At 44.2% G+C, this 14,381-nt stretch overlaps 1 protein-coding gene across 1 annotated transcript in view; it reads left to right on the forward strand.

The window, feature by feature from the left end:
* The window catches only part of SGMS1 (sphingomyelin synthase 1), a 263,266-nt gene that overhangs the window by 91,965 nt on the left and 156,920 nt on the right, over positions 1–14,381 (forward strand). The window contains exon 3 of the mRNA XM_084772244.1: positions 4,485–4,570. The gene's annotated coding sequence lies outside the window, so the exon portion shown is untranslated. The remainder of the gene's footprint in view (positions 1–4,484; positions 4,571–14,381) is intronic.

A 14,381-nucleotide genomic window follows, 5' to 3' on the forward strand; every position in this document is an offset into this window, starting at 1 on the left:
GCGGGAGAGAATGGTGTGGGTTTTGAAGTTCAAATCCCACGCCCAGTGACACAATACCTCCAACAAGCTCAGACCCTCCAGTTCTTCGCAAACAGTTCCACCAAGTGGGGGACTAATCATTCATATGCGCCTATGCGGGCCTTTCTTATTCAAACACCACAAGAGACAGGAATAATATTCTCTAATCATGGCTTTCTGTGCTGCTCTCAGTCTCACTTTCCTCACCCTAGTGCTGAGTATTTGGTGTGAAATCTGTTGTGACAGTGGATGGATATGCACTAGTTGTGTGGTTGAACACATGGCTAGTTCTTTTTTCATCTTGAAGTTGTATTTGCCTTCCTGCCTCTTGTCTTCAATAGAATCTGAAATAGAGTAGCTTTAAATTGATAAGAATAAGTTAAAATTGTCAGCACCAATAACTAATATTCATTAAGTGCTTGCTGGGTAATAGGTAACGACCAAATACTTTTGGTTAATATTGAATTGGTCCTTGAATCTCCTAAGGCAAGTGTTACACCATTTCAGACTTTGTACATTTTATGTGTATTACTTTTGGGAAGACTTTGTGCTTTGAAGCAGGGAGATTTCTGAGGTATTATCGGAGCTGGGCTTCCCCTAATGGAGTGGCCTGTAGTTTAAACAGTTTCAGCTGTTGGTTGTTTTCTATTATTGTTAAAACTCCGATAAGTCAGAATTGCATATTTCTACTGAAATATCAACATTCAAGTTTAGCATGTTGGTAACCAACACAATAATTGTATTGTATCAGGCTCCGGAGATGGTAATAGCAAAGGAATGAGGAAAAAACAAACCTGAGAACATACAGAAAAAGCCAGGGTCATGTGGCCTGGGCTCACTGCGGGAGAAACTGGCATCCCGGGAGCTCAGTGTGTTCATTATATACAGTTGAAACAGAGGGGCCAGGTGATTGTGTGCAGCTAAACACAGAGGAGGCGTTACTGAATACAGAAAACAAGGAAGGAAGCAGGGTTTATGGTTTACACCTGCATCCAGGAGGCAGGGTTAGTTAATCGCGGTAGGGGCAGTGTCTAGACACAAATACAGGTGGGGAAGCCATGGTGGACATGTTTTGCACACATTATCAACATTCATATCTGTACTAGAGGAAGGCCTTGTCATCCCTCTGAGCCCCACCCTGGGATTTGGGGGTGCTTTGCCATTTGCCATGTGGCTGGGAGGTTGGAGCCCGGGACATGGCTGGATCACATCAACACCACTTATTCACGTAGGGCTTTCTCTACTCCCCACAATGGTGGGGACATACCTACATGTTACTTAGTTTAAGACTGTCGTTTTGGAGAAAGTCCTTGTACTGAAGCTGCACTTTTCATACTTGCCACTAAAAGGTATATTCTCTCAGGGCTCTGCCACTTCTCGGCTGTGACAGTGGGCTGTTGCATCTCCTTGCCTGTGTACTCATTTGTGAAATGAGCTGAAGGCAATAGCATATGCTTGAAAGGACTTTTGGAGACAGGGTGCTCATCCATGCTTAGCACAGTGAAAGTGAACATCACAGTTCTGCCTTTATTTATTATAAAGGCGGCCAGGTGCTGGGAGAGCAACAATCCAGCCTCAGACAGTGATCACAAAATAATTTCCCAGGGGTTGTCATGCCCCGGCAAGTTAGCCAAGAGGACAAAGGGAAAGAAGGATGCTTCGCCAAAGAGGCTAAAAGTTTTTCTCAAGAGATGATGCCTGAGGTGATGGGAAGAGCAAGTGGGATCCATCAGCCTAAGGGACCCCCCCCCACCCATTCAATTCTGCGGAAATGGGAACCCACGGAAGAATCTGTGTGCTGCTGGATCCCTGCTGACTCATGGAAACAAGCGCACTGGGGATTCAGAGGGACCTATAAGAAGGTGTTCTGAGGAGTTCTAGAAAATGGAGAGGGCTGGGGCTGAGGAAGATGGGTGAGGCCCGTCACACTTGGTCTTCATGTTCTCGGCCCTTTAAAGCAAACCCAAAGAAAGCCCAGGATGCCTGTGCAGGAGCTAGTAGGGCTACAGGGTCGGGTTCTCACTCGGAGACAAGCCTGCGGAGACAGTAGTGTAGGCAGCCATTGCTGTGGCTCTCTCTGTCCTTATAGCATGTGATGAAAGTATTTTTTTTCTTCTGATTTTCTTCCAGTTAACTTTGTGTCCCGGGTCGCCAATCCCCCCTCCTCCTTTTTTTTTTCCTTGATTACTTGCTAATTTTCTGTAGAGATATATGATAAAGAGCTTTAAAAAAAAATGAAAATGCATCAGAAAATAATACACATGAAAAGTCTTCACTCCCAAGTGTGCGCATATAAACAGGAAATATCAACCAACCATAGCAACCGACTCTGTTGGCTTTGGCTGGAGAGCTTCGCTGTGATACTTGGAGGAAGAATTACGGAACTACAGCTGTGTTGGGGTGGTGGACAGCCATGGAGTGAGTGTTTGCTTTCTAGAATGAGGAGAGGCATTTCTTTGTCATCTCATCTGGAATTGCTTGGGTCCTCGAGAGTGTTTTAGATGCTGTGGTTTGACAGAACAAGCGAACAGGTGCACAGCTAAGAGAGTGCCAGAAAGCGATTTTTTTTTTTTTTTTGGAATGCTTACAGACCTTATTAAAATGTGCTGACCGGGGTTGATCCTTCACCATTCCCAGTACAGCCTTACCTAATGCTGGAGGCCTGAAGACAAAATGAGAGGCAGCTAGAGCTGACCTTACGTTTCCACACTAAGCACAGGCTCTCCATTCATGAGGCCACTGGCAGTGGACAACAGGCAGCCAAGACTGACTCACGAGAAGACGGTCATTTGAGGGCCCTCTGTCCTGTCCTGGTGTTTGCCTGTGCCCATTTTCTGCCAATGAAGATGTGACCAGCACAGGGACAGCCTGTCTTCTCATTAGCACGGAGAGGACAGATGTAGCTCAGGGTTGCTGAGACTGAGATTTGCCACAACAAGATGATGGAAAAAGGGTTGAGCTCCCCAGATGATCATGTGTTGCAGAGAGCAGCGGCCTCTAGACATTGTACAGAAAGGTGAATGCAGTGGATTGTGATACTGAGGGCTTGCAGTTTTGAGCACCTTAGCCATGCTGTCAGCAAAATGGGTCGGCCCCATCTCCAGGATTAAGGACAAGCCCACAGAGGAAGACCACTCGATCATGATAGGAGTATAACTGAAATGGATCCATCTTAGCGAAATGTAGAGCCTTGAGTAACAGTTGGTGAGATCTACCAGTAATTTCACAGCCCCCTCAGCCTGTCTAGTTTATGACGGCAAGGAGCATGTGGGTCCTGTTGAGAATGAAGATCAATAATAAAACAGACTGACTGGAAACCACTGGTGATGGACACTGCTCTCTGTCATTCCCTGAACAAACTCCAAGACTCTTTGCAGAATGACCTTATCTAGAAGAGAGACAGGCCAGATAGAGGATAAGTCCCAAACTTTTTTTTTTAATTTGAGAAAGTAAAGAAATAAAAATAAGGAAAAATAAATATGTCAAAACCACATAGTAGGCAGCTTGAAGGGGCAAGTCTGGTTACCCATGTAAAGTACAGGAACACAGTAGGGGTATGTCGTAAGTGTGTTTGTACCAAGCTAACTACTTCACTAGGTGAGCAAACGATGTCGAGTGCTGGAGCGAATAGGAAGTAATGTGTGAAGAGCGTTGGCGTCATGATGTAAAGCACATGTAGCAGGCAGACATGATGTAAAGCACATGTAGCAGGCAGACCAAGGTGTTTCTGTACCTGTTGGCTGAAAATGTAGATCAGCAGACTCAATGCAAGAAGAAACAGTATTGATTCTGCCCCCCAAGTGCTGGGACTCAGGGGTCTCAGGGTGCACGGCAGTTGAACCCAAGGCTTTGGGTCCGCTAGGCAGCCACTCTGCCAGCTGAGGGATATGCCAGACCCTCCCATCTCTTCTTTGATACTTCTTTTTTTTGCATATATTTATTTATTTTTTAATTTTTTATTAATTTATTCTTGTTACATCTCAATGGTTATCCCATCCCTTGTATCCTCCCATTCTTCCTCCCTCCCATTTTCCTCTTACTCCCCTCCCCTATGACTGTTCCTGAGCAGGATTTCCTCCCCCTGTATATGCTCATAGGGTATCAAGTCTCTTCTTGGTAACCTGCTATCCTTAACTGAGTAGTTTGGGGGAGAAAGTTTTCTAACCATTGTGACCTTCAGCTCCTGATGCATTTAAAAAGAATATTCTCAGAAATACAAGTATAGTATTGTCAAGATTGCGAGGCTCTAGTGAGGAAGCACATGCTGGTACCCTTTGTGAATAAGAACAGTTTCTCTGTGTAGACAGAAAAGGGCTCAGGCTAAGCTGGAGATCTCCCTGAGCTTGGGTGGTCACTGCTCCTTTTCCTGGGGAAGATTTCAACTGATTAAATGAGTTTCTTTCCCCAGTGGACACTTTGGTTCCTATGGTTGACTTCTTTCTCATTTCCTGCCGTTGTTATTCTAGGCAAAGCTTCCGTGGCTGAAGGGGCTGTGATCTTTCAAGCAGGGTGCAGTTGGAGCGTAGCAGGGGCCTTATAAGAGTCAGCGCAGGTAAGTGAAAGTGCATCTCATTCTTTCTCAAAGAATCCACAGGTCTGAGGACCTGAAGTTCCCTGTAGTTCCTCCTGCCTTATTTTGGGATTAAGTGTCCAACTCTGGTGGTGGAGAGGGAATGCGCAGGCTTCTGTGGTATCTCAAGGAAAAGTTGGCCACAGAGAGGCCATTGCGTTTTGTGGAGGGTCAGGAAGAAAGTTGGAGAGGCCAGCTCCTCTCTAAGAGGAGGCAAGCCACTAGGCTTGGCAGGAAGACAAAGGTCACATACAGGAAATAACCTCCTGAGTTAAAGAAACTCCAGGATTTTGAAAGATTCCAGGAAGGCTCAGGGGTGTCATCCAAGGCCAGACCTCTTTCATCCAGGTTTACTTTCCATTGGAGTGTCTAACTTAGATTACACTTAGCAAATATGTCTTCTTCTTTGTGGTTGGGGAGTCTTTGTGCCATTGCTGCCCTAGGGCCAATGAGGTGGAATAGAGACCTTTACCAAGTGCCTTGGGTAACGCCATAACGATAACTCAGAAGGCACCAAACTATGTCAATGCCACATTAAGGAATGGAAGCAAAGCAATTTCTCCTTGGATGAACTTGACCAAGTGAGCTCAAATTTCAATCCTCCACTACCTTCCTTGCACTCCTGTTTATAGTTTGTGGTTGCTGGCCTACCTGTAATGTGTCCGTTGTGGGTACCTGTGCCTGTTGTCTGTAGGTGGTGCCTGTGCGTGTCTGTGCCTGCCCCTTACAAAGGGCTTTGTTCTGGATTTATTAAACAGCAGAGCCAGCATGGAAAGCGAGTTAGGCTACTTTACGGAATCTCTAGCAGAGCCTCACAAGGGGAAGAAGTTACTTTACTGATCCCAGCTGACCCAGGAGGGCATTTAAACTACAGACCGCCTCATGCTGCTTCCAGCCTTTATGGTGGTTGTTTGTCTTAAGGTTCTGCCAATCTGTTGTCTGCTTTTAGCAAGTGATCAGTGATTACCCCAGCATACACATGTGCACATACACTCTTCTAGGTCAGGGCATGGAAGAGCGCATAATTTAAGATTAAAGCCATGCGCTTAAGCTTGCATGGGAAATCCAAGACACGATAAGGTGTGTCACGTTGTTCTCTTAAAGGCAGGTTAAACCTTAAAGGCAGGCTGAGCACACAGTAGGACATCAGGCCAAGGACACAATCTCAAATGATTTTGAGCAGTATTACTAACTTGGCTGCAAGACCCAGCAAAAGATCAGATTCTTTGGCATCAAGAGATATTTGAAGAAAAATCGGGCTGGAGAGATGGCTCAGAGGTTAAGAGCACTGACTGCTCTGCACTTCCAAAGGTCCTGAGTTCAAGTCCCAGCAACCACATGGTGGCTCACACCCATCTATAATGTGATCTGATGCCCTCTTCTGGCATGTAGGTGTAGATGCAGGCAGAACATTGTAACATAATAAATAAATAAATAAATAAATAAATCTTTTTTAAAAAGGAAAAGAAAAATGTACCAGTACAACCTAGAAGATAAAAGCTAGCTGCATGACCTAAATACTGTCTTCATGTCACTGTTAATTGCCAATCTAGCTATAAACATTATGCCTAATATAATTACTATATACATAATTACTTTACACATTAAGACAGTATTGCTAAGTGTTGTTTGTTTTCGGGCTTCATAAGAATGCTCTATTATAGCTGGGTGGTGGTGGTGGCACACACCTTTAATCCCAGCAGAGGCAGGTAGATCTCTGTGAGTCAAGGCCAGCCTGGTCTACAGAGTGAGTTCCAGGAGAGTGTTGAAAAAAAACCAAATCAACACCCCCCTCCCCCCACCAAAAGAATATATTGCATGTAACATTTTTACAGCTTTGCCTTATTTGCTTGGGTGTGTTATGAGATTGCTGCATATAATTATAATGAGTTGCCTTTTATTGTTAAAACAAGTTCTGCTGTTAAAACAATCTATTAAAGTTCACCTGTGGTGTCTCATTGCCCTCTTAATACTCGCTTTTCTTGGTGAGTCATGAGCTTGAGCATCTTTCTTTTAGAGAGCAGAGCTCACAGTTTCAGTGTAGACAGAACCTTCAGTCTTTCCCTTTCTGTCCCCTCTTCTGGCCACACCTCCTTTTGTGTCCAGGGTCTTGCTATGTAGCCCAAGCTGCCCAGAACTTGAGATGCTCCTGGCTCTGTCTCCTGAGCGCTGCATTGGCTTCCAACATTCTTTGCTTGCATGGCACACACAGTCTGCTTATGTTTTGTTTATTGGACTGGAACATTTAGCAGAGCATTTTTCTCCCATGTGGCCCATTGTCACTGCTTTGGATTGAAGTTGCTGTTCCGTTTCCTTTTCTCTTCATGTGCTGACTTTCTCTTCTGATAACCATCCTGAAAGTGTTCTGTGCATTCTTGGCAGCTTAAAAAGCTCAGTCAGCATTTCAAACATCCCAAATTTTTTTTTTTTCAGAATAATATAACCCTCACAGGGCCACTAATGCTCTTTCTGAACTTAGGTGCTTTGGCCAAAATTTATATAATTGTATCACTATAAAAAATAGACATGCTATTTTAGGACAGTATAAAACTGTGTCTTTACCATGCCTTCCACTTTTCCTCCCCCATCTGTGCCGTCCATCTTGTCATCTTTGCCTTCTTCAGGGTGCTCTTTGCTGAGTCTCTGGTTTTGGTTTTTGGAATGTCTGAATCACACCCTTCCTTCCAGCTCTCTGCTGGCCATTACTTCCAGGTGGCCTTGTGAACACAGTCTCCTTGTGCTGTTCAGTTTTTATTGCCAATGTTTAAGACATCTGCTAAGTCTTTTGTTTGCTGAACTTTAGTAGATGGCTTAACTTACTCCAAAGTTATCTTTGGTGGTGTGCCTTTTGTGTGTGTGTGTGTGTGTGTGTGTGTGTGTGTGTGTGTGTGTGTGTGTGCGCCTTGTTTTTAATTGTACATTTCATGTATCTCCAGGTCCCTGTCACTTATCATCTCTGAAAATGCCCTATTAGTGTTCTAAATACTGTCTCCTACTTAGTCTGTTATTTCCTCTCATTTTGGTTAAATGGCTGTTGGAACCTCTTTTTCCTCCCAGCATCTTTATGACTTCCTGTTTGATGTTTGCCTTCTTTTCTGCTTCACTTTGTTGTCTTCCTCCAGATGAGACTTCTACTTTAATAATTCTTTCTTCTGTTGTATTGAGTTTTCCTTTGAGATCTTACTTTTAACGATCTTATACTCTCTTTTTCAAAAGTTCTATTTCTGCTTTCAAGTGTGTGAGAATATCTTGGATGCTGTCTTTCTGCTTTATTTCTTACTTCATCTTTCATATTTTTAACCAACAATAAATAGTTATTTCATACCTAACATTTGATAGTACCAAGATTTAAGTCCCATAGTGCTCTAAGTGAGTGTGAGTTCGTTCTTCTTTCCTGATGTGCAGCTTCAGTTTGGATTCTTGGTTACTAACTCAAATGGAGCTTTTATCTGAGAAGATCTCTGTTAACAAATATGAGCTGTGTAGGTTGGCATCACCTGGCTATCTGAGAGGCAGAGAGGCAGGAGTACTGTTTGACACCATGACTTCCAACCCAGTCCAGGCAGCATAGTAAAACACTATATCAATAAAAAATAGACAAATTCAGCCAAGCATGGTGTCACATATTACAGTCCCAGTCCTTGGGAAGATGACACATGAGACTTGCTATATTGTATAAGTCATCCTGTGCTACATAGTGACTTCTAGGCCAGGCTGTGCTGTACTGTGAGAACCCATCTCCCCTCCTCCTGCCCTACCAATTCACTTGATAATGATATTTTTGGAATCTCCAGACAACAGACTCAGGACCATTTTTTGTTTCCAGGAGTATCTGGAAAGCTAATGTTAACATTGAGATTCGTAAGAAAACCCAGGTTTAGCATTTGGGCCAAATCTAAAGCAAACTTTACTAAATACTAAATACTAAATACTGGCCAAGAGATGGCCTTTGGTCAGGACCATTCTATGGAATTTCCCAGATGGAATGGCCTTGAGTCATGTGCTTTCAGGGGCTTATCAGGACAAGCCAAGAGGCCTCAGTACTTTCTTATGAGGCTTTGTTATTTTATCGTAATTTTAAAACTTTTATTTTATGTGCATTGGTGTTTTGCCTTCATGTATGTCTGTGTGAGGGTGCCAGATCCTCTGGAACTGGAGTTACAGACAGCTATGAGCTGCCATGTAGGTGTCAGGAGTTGAACCTGGGTCCTCTTTCTGGAAGAGAAGCCGGTGCCTTTAACCACTGAGCCATCTCCAGGCCCGGCTTTGTTATTTTATAAGAACTATAGCTCCCAGCATTCTAGTAAGTTCCCTGGCTGCTGGGCAGCTGAGGTTTACGGGTTATTTTGAGCGCTGCACTGGACATCTAGAGCCCCGCACGGGGGCTGGGGTCCTCGTTGTCTCCGGCAGCTCCGTCATTCTGCCATGTCTTCTAGGCTCTTGGCTTACGTTTCTGTGTGCTGCTCCTGCCATAGTCTCTCAGATTTAGTGTTAAGATAATTTTAAAACACAGTTTTCTAGATTTTATCCAGCAGAAATCTAATCTATCCCAATTCCTGCTTTAGAAATGCCCCAAATGATTTTTATGTTAAAAAAAAAAAAATCAGCTTTTGGTACATGTTCTCCATCAATTTTCTTAAATCTTTCCCACTTTAAATGATAAATTACTTTTTATTTCACCTAAGGATGAAGGCATGCCAGTAGTACTTTCTTTTGCAAGTGTGGTGATCCACATCTTTGCCCAGGCCGTATGCTTATGCTCTGCGCAGGTTTTTTTCTTGCTAATACATTGACACTTCACTCACTGGAAGCCAGACTCTCTGTTCTCAGCGTCTCACCCAGCTTACTGTGCCATACAATCTGTTTTCTGTTCAAGAGCCATTTTTTCTTATCCAGAATCCTAGGTGTATAAGATTCAGCTGTGGCTCTCTGTCTGTGGATACCTTTTTTCTTCACATGGAGTGCAGACAAGAAACTGTTTGCTAGTCTAAATTAGAGGTGTCTTCTCTGTAAGTACCACACCCTAAGTGTTCAGCATGTCTCTATTAGGTGTGGAAGGCAAAATGACAGTTTTCATGTATAGAACGCCAAGTTGCCTTGGGGTTTTGGCTTCTGGAATACTTTAAAAACATGTGTCCAGTATGATTGCTGATTTCACAGTTTCTTTTGCAGAACAAGCCCAGTCATATCTCTTTAGATGGTACATGGTTTTGCCAGATTGTTTATAATTAGTGATGAAACGAGGCGGTGGAGCAGGTCTCTAACCCACGAGATCTTTATCCTTTGCCGGCTACAAGGACAGCGTTTGTAATGCTGCACACCCTTAAAAAGGCAGCTCGGCTTATATTGCTAGGGCGTGCTGAGTTCTGACTGGAGGCCCTCCAAAGATTGGCTGCTGTTTCCCCCTCAGAAAGCAGAAAGTGCTGCAGCTTTTCTTCCTTGGGGTTTCAATTTGGCTGGGTAGTTGGTTGTGTCTGTGCCCCCACATTCTTGGGGTTTTTGCGTTGTTTTGGTTTGGGGCTTTTTGTTTGCTTCTTTTTTGGCAGCACTCAGGTGCTGTTGCTGGGTTTCGTTTTTTTTAAATGGTTGGGTTAGCTGAACATTCTAGAGACTCCACCCAGGAAGCTGGGGAAGCCAGGCACCTGACTGGAGAAGTTTGCCAAGCGTGAGCACACTTCTCCAGGGAGCCCCAGCAAGCCCCCTGCACTGCCTGTCACTTAGCGCATGCTACTCGCCTGTGAGGGAAGATTGTAATCACCTCTGCTTTGGGTCAGTAGCCCGGGGCCAGCAGCAGATGCTAGCCCACTGGGTCTCCTGCTTTCTCCTTTATACCTTAAACATTCTCCTTCGAAGGTTGTAATTAATGTGAGCCCTAGTCAGATTAAAATGTTTTTACTCATATGTATAAATTAGGCAAAATTATTTCTACCGTGGTCCACCCGAGTACAGCTAGTTTCCTATAACAAACCTGAGATTTTGGTCAGCATAATATTATAGCGTTTTAGATGTCCGTGTCTTTGTGATGTTCAGAACTGGGGCTTCCTGCCTGTTGTCTAGAGGGCTGACTGTAAATCTGCCTTCGGTCTCCAGGCCCAGTCATTGAACCCAAGCAGGACAATGCCTTGCTACGCTACGTGTGCTTCCTGATTCATAGGGCTCCAGTAATTTGTCTCTGCACTGACGTTGGTTACATATCTCTAGCCTTAGTTCAGACCATCAGCCATTTGCACGTTGCCTTTCTGCCTCTCTGCCTGAGACAATAGACCAGTATAGTTCTGAACAATGGTTGCAAAGATTAAGATTCCTCCAAGCGCTTTTGACTACAGTTTGTTGCCTGCTTGCCAGATCCTCTTAAAACAGCTCACAGGGCAGTTTTTATTTGCCGCTGGAACAGTCAGGTGCTAAGCAGTTAGAAACATGGTACAGAGGAAGCCATACCAGCTTTATTGGTAGCCAGACTACCTTGGTCCCGTTTGAAGTTGTCCTTAGCCTGTGTGGCTTAGCTTTTCTCAGGCTTCTTTTTGCACCTGCCTGCTTTGATCTATGCGTATGTCACAGCAGAGCTTGCCAAGGTTTTATGGGTATTTAGTATTTTCATCTCTCTCTCTCACTCACTCACTCACTCTCTTCCTCCTTTCCCTCTGCCCCTCACGTGTGTGTGTGTGTGTGTGTGTGTGTGTTAGATGTATGTGTATGTTAAGGCTAGAGGATGTCATTGGGTGTCTTCCTCAGTTACTTTTCAATCCTGCCTTTTGGAAACGATCTCTCACTAGGCCTGCAGCTCCCCGACTTGGGTAGACGAGCTGGCCAGGTAGCCCCAAGGACCCCACTGTCTCCACTTTCTTAGTCCTTGGATTTCAGCCTTTTTCATGGATTCTTGGGGACCAAGCTCAAGTGCTCAGACTTGCCCAGCAAGCACTTACCTGTGCTGTCTCTCCGCATCCTTTATATTCTTACAAGCTACTCAAGGCTCCAAAGAGCCTTCCCAACATAGGTTATATCCAGCCCATCATGAAAGCAGAAAAATGGTGCCCAAAGATGTCCACGTTCTAACCCCTGCAACCTAGGAGCGTGCTCTCATGTAGCAGAAAATACTGTAGCCATAATGAAGGTAAGAATGTCAAGATGGGAGGAGGAAGTTTCTAAACAAGGTGTTAGCGCTGAGTCCAAGGAGGGTCATAGGAACCCACAGGAACTTCCCTGTGAGAGTGAGGTAGGATGACCAGCGGAGAAGGAGACAGGAAGTTGATGCTGACATCAAAGCACAAAACATCCAAGGAGTCCTGCTCTGGAACGTTCTCCTTCAGCACTTCTGGGAGGAGCCCAACCTTGCAACACATTGTAAGATGATGTAGTGTGGGCCTGGCCTCCAGGCCTGTGAGATGATGCGTACACGTTACTTTAAAGCCATCAAATTTGGAGTCATTTGCTACAGCAACAGTTGGGAACTGATGAGTTTATTTAAAACTAATAAACCCATTGTAGATGAGCTTTAAAAAAGAAAAAAGGTGCCGGCGACCAAATCCAGGATCTTGTGTGTGCTAAGCAGGTCTCATGAAGTCCGTCTCCAGGCCACGAGTCAGTGTCCATCAGTTAACGAGGCCGCTGCTGTCTTTTTGTAAATGCTTTTCTGTCAGCTTAGAATCTGGCTTGGTTTTTCCTGTTTTCCCTGCTGGCATCCTATGGCAGCATCATGTATCATGTATCATGTATCCTCCAAGAACTCCACACTTCCATGCAGATGCGGAGAATGAACATTGTGTAGGAAAGAGTTCGGACCATGTGGACTAAATCCATAGTAGGCTTTCCGGAACTGAGGAACAGAGAAGCACGAGGCTGGTGCCCAGCCTCATTGCTAGAAACCTGCTGTCAGAGTGGGAAGTGCATTTCTTTTTCTGAGCATCAGTTAGGACACTAGAAGATTTGGTTATTAGGGAAGAATGACTATTAAGGAACCTGGAACAAACTCATTTCCATTCGGCTATAGGTAGACAAGTTTATGTGATTTTTGCTATTAGAACAAATATTTGAGTCCAGGTAGTTTATAAAGAATTTAAGTGAGTTAGGTGAACGGGAGATAAACCTGTTTCTGTTTTGATCCCAAGTGTTGGATGGAGAAGAGGGCAGGATGCTTACCACTTAGATGTGAGAAAGCGAGATGTTTTTCTACATAGAAGTCAAACTACTTCGTGGAGGAGCTTGGTGAAAAACACCCTTGAGCAGACTGAGAGAAAAATATATGAGCCCAAAACAGGAGAGGAGGCCTTTGGTTTGGGACTTGGTCTTTGGCTGCTCATCCCTGCACTTCAAGAGGTTCCTAAAGAGAACTGCTCCAGGGAAAGTTTCAAGGCTTGGGACTCCAGCTGAGGCTTGAGGTTCCAGCTGCTGCCCCTGGTTCCAGCAGCAGCTTTGGTGGAATTGCTGGTCTGCTGAAATCCTGCTGATAACCTTAAGGTTTTGTTGTAGTGTTTTTTAATATCCTTTTCTGATTGTTTGGGTTGGTTGGGTTGTTAGGGAGGTAGGCTCGTTTAATACGTTCATAATAAAATATAATTGATAAGAAAATTGAGCCTCCAGTTAGGCTCATAGATCTGGAGTCTTGAGAAGTCTAAAAGCACGAACCAACATCTGGTGAGGTGCTTCTTGCGTCATGATAACATGAATGAGCACTGGAAACACTGAGACAGCTAGTGTGGGAACCGGCCGTCACTGTGCCCATGGGAGTAACCCCTTCATGGTCCCCACAAATCCTAATGGCTCAGCAGTTAAGAGCACTGACTGCTCTTCCAAAGGACTCGGGTTCAATTCCCAGCAACCACATGGCAGCTCACAACTGTCGGCAACTCCAAGAGCTGACACCCTTACATAGAAATACATGCAAGCAAAATGCCAATGAACATAAAATAAAAATAAATCATTAAAAAGAAAAAGAAAATGGGAGTTTGTAGCTTGTTCCCATCATGAGTGCTTTTGGGGGCAAGTTTACACTGCAACCATGATAGTCAGCAAAATTTCTGTCTTCCTTCTTCTTGTCTGAGGATGGGCTAGGAAAAATGAGCATGTTTGCTTAGCCTGCATCATTCAGAAATAGCTAAAATAATCCACAGTAGCACGGAGGCAGAGGCATAATTGCAAGGGAGTGCATTTTTGGCATTTGTAGATAAACTGTACAAAATATCTTTTGTCTGCCGAACACAGGCGGCTTTTGATAAATTGTTTAGGCCTTTTGAAGTTAACAATAAGCTTCCTTTCCTTGGGAAGAGGAAAGTTGAAATGAGTTTTAAGACTTAGCTTTGATTCCTAGTTATTCTTCATGGCTTTGAAAATACAATGGGGTCTGACCTCTATGCTGGGGTCATCTGAAGTGGCTTCTGCAGTTTCCAAGCAGCATCATGCACGTTAAGAGTCATCCAGGTCCAGTTTCTGTGCTAAAGTGCCTCTACCTTTTAAGGTGTTTAAGTAGCACAACAGTTTTGTGTGTAAGTGGCTTGGTTTTGAGCTCATTGTAAAGCTTAGCAAGGATTTAATCAATTGATAAGCGTGTAACACATTTGTAGAGTTATATCTGAATCGTTAATTATAATGCCTCTCAGGTGACTGGGAACTTGGAAGGTATTTTGGCGTCCTCTAGATGCCTTTGAGCTCTTCGTTCAGCTTGTGGGTTGGAGAAGCCCACATGTTCCTTAGCCTTTATATTTTTCGTTCCTGACCGTATTGATCTGGAAGGGGAGTTTTGGGGCAGCAGAGAAGAGGGTAACTTTGGAGACTGGCATTCTTGTGGGGTAGAGAAATC

This window comes from Acomys minous (genome assembly GCF_964271855.1).
Source record: "Acomys minous genome assembly, chromosome: 2".
In the NCBI taxonomy this organism is placed as follows: domain Eukaryota; kingdom Metazoa; phylum Chordata; class Mammalia; order Rodentia; family Muridae; genus Acomys; species Acomys minous.